The following is a 2,529-nucleotide window of genomic DNA, read 5'->3' on the forward strand; positions in this document are numbered from 1 at the left end:
GTTAGGGGTCTTTCTCTTTTGTTATGTTAAATGCAGTCGAGTTAGTTCGACTCATAGTAACCTTGTATAGGATTTCCAAGGAGTGGCTGGTGGGTTTAAACTGCCAGACTTATGGTTAGTAAGCCAATGCTTATCTTACAACACCACACCAGGATTCTAGTATGCACATGAATGTATGTTAATTTTATTTTTAAAATAATTTTTCTTTTGAAAATAATTTATTTGTAAGTGCACCCATGTAATACAACAAACTTTGTGGTCAATATACCAGTATTCCAAAAAGATACAAAAGTTTTAACCTGTCTAAAATTGTTTTCCTGATCTCTCCAAAATCAAAATTTATAGAAGTATTCCCATCTCAGTAAATGACCCCACCATCCATCCAATTAGAAAGCTAGAAACTTCAGAGTCTAGTTTGATTCCTTCCACTCTTCCATCCATTTAGTTAAGTATTCATCCACTCATCCAAGAAATATTGCCTGTAAGCTTACCATATTAGCACTCTTCTAGATGCAGGAGAAAAAAATGTTAAAAAAATAAAAAAGCAAATTCACATTTATCTGGAACTTAAATCCTAATGGCAGAGAGAGATACTAAACAAATAAGCCTATCAATATGCAATTTCATATATGGTAATGATAAGGGTCCACAAGCTGTCAGTTTATTGCACAATAGTAACTAATGTGTTGCCATGATGCTGAAAGATGTGCCAGTGGTATTTCAAATACCAGCATGGTAACTCACAGTGGACATTTTCATGAGAGTTTCTAGACCAGTGTGGCTAGTAAAAAGTTCTGGTGATCTGCTTCCAAAAATGAGTCAATGAAAACCTTGTGGATCACAATAAAACACTGTTCAACTCACTTGATTTACAAATGTCATCAGGAAAGATCAACTACTGAAGAAGAGCATAATGTTTGATAAAGTAAAGAGTCAACAAGGGCGAGGGAGATTCTCAGTACAATGGTAAGTAAAATGAATACAATAGCAAAAATAATATATTTGAACATGCTTATAATCATGAAGATGGTGCAGGACTAAGAAATGTTTCATTCTGTTGTACAAAATATCTTCATAAATTAGACTAGACTCTAAGAAAATGTCTACTATCTAACTATCTATCTATGTATCTCTCTCTCTTTCTCTCTCGATCTATCTATCTATCTATCATCTATTTATTGCTTATCTGTCTCCAATTATAAGTAAAATGAATGCAAAGCAGGGTAAGAGGATAGAGGATGATGAAGCTAAAGTGATCAGAAAAGGTATCTCCAAGTAGGTGACCATTTAGTAGAAAATGAATAAGGTAAGAAAATAAGCCATGTATATGTCTTGGAAAAGAATGGCCTAGAAGGAACAGTAAGCAAAAGCCCAAGGAATAAGCTTGGTTTGTTTGTCTCTAAGAACATCAGGATGGTCAATGTTATGGACTAGGTAAATGAGGAGAATGGTATAAAATGAGTTAGGAAAAGAAGGAGGGGGTCAAATTATAGGGTTTAGGGATGGATTTTGCATGAAAAGCTACTGTAGTCTGGAGACACTGACAATTTTTAAATGACTTGATTTAGATATAAAAGAAGCTCCAGTGCACTGAGTAGTCTGTGGATTGGGAAGAGGAAGCTAGAATACAGGCAGCTATTGCAGTAGTCCAGGCAACAAGATATTAATTGGTTGGATTAAGTAAATGGTGAGAATCTGTGGGATTTGGAATTTACCTTGAAGGTAAAGATTATAGGATTTGTTGATGGATTAGATATGAGATGTGTAAGTAAGAGATCAATAATGATGTTAAGTGTTTTAGTCTGACCAATGGAAAGAAAGATGTCACTTACTAAAAATTTCACATCTCACTAAGGTCTTTAAATTCTACTTCTGAAAAGTATCTTGACTCTTGTCTACTGATTTCTAGTTCTATATTTTGCTAGTTTGTTGCAAAAATCCTATGTGCTACCCAGGCTCCTTTCCCCACCATTCTTCTCTCCAATTCCTTCTCAATGTTCTCTTTCCCAAGCTTAATTGTTTACTGCCTGGATGAAAATTTTCCCACAGTTTCCAATTAAGAAGTAATGAAATCCAAATGATTTCTTTTTTAATCCCTCGGATTTATTAAGTTCATAGTTCTTTTCAGGATCTTCAAACACTTTTCCTTCTATCCATCCTGTTCTCCACACTGTCCTCCTCCTTTGTCGAACTGGCTTCTACTTCTCTTTTTCACTTTAACTGAAATGTTGCTGCTAGGTACTGATGAGTAGTTCTGTGTACAACAGTGACCCTATATACAACAGAACAAAACACTGTCTGATTCTGTGCTGTCCTCACAGTCATCACTGTGTTTGAGCACATTGTTTCAGTAACTGTGTCAATCCATCTAATTAATGGTCTTTCTTTGTTTTCACTGCCCTCTATTTTACCAAACATGATATATTTCTCTAGGGACAGGTCCTACTTGATAACATGCTCAAAGTATGTGAAATCCTCATTTCTAAGGCCCACTCTGGCTTTACTTCATATAAGACAGATTTGTTGGCT

The 2,529-nt window shown here is 35.2% G+C and overlaps 1 protein-coding gene across 1 annotated transcript in view; it reads right to left on the reverse strand.

Moving 5' to 3' along the window:
• Window positions 1–2,529, reverse strand: part of AGBL4 (ATP/GTP binding protein-like 4) — a 2,461,121-nt gene that overhangs the window by 1,010,865 nt on the left and 1,447,727 nt on the right. The window lies entirely within an intron of this gene.

This window comes from Chrysochloris asiatica, unplaced genomic scaffold (genome assembly GCF_000296735.1).
Source record: "Chrysochloris asiatica unplaced genomic scaffold, ChrAsi1.0 scaffold00026, whole genome shotgun sequence".
In the NCBI taxonomy this organism is placed as follows: domain Eukaryota; kingdom Metazoa; phylum Chordata; class Mammalia; order Afrosoricida; family Chrysochloridae; genus Chrysochloris; species Chrysochloris asiatica.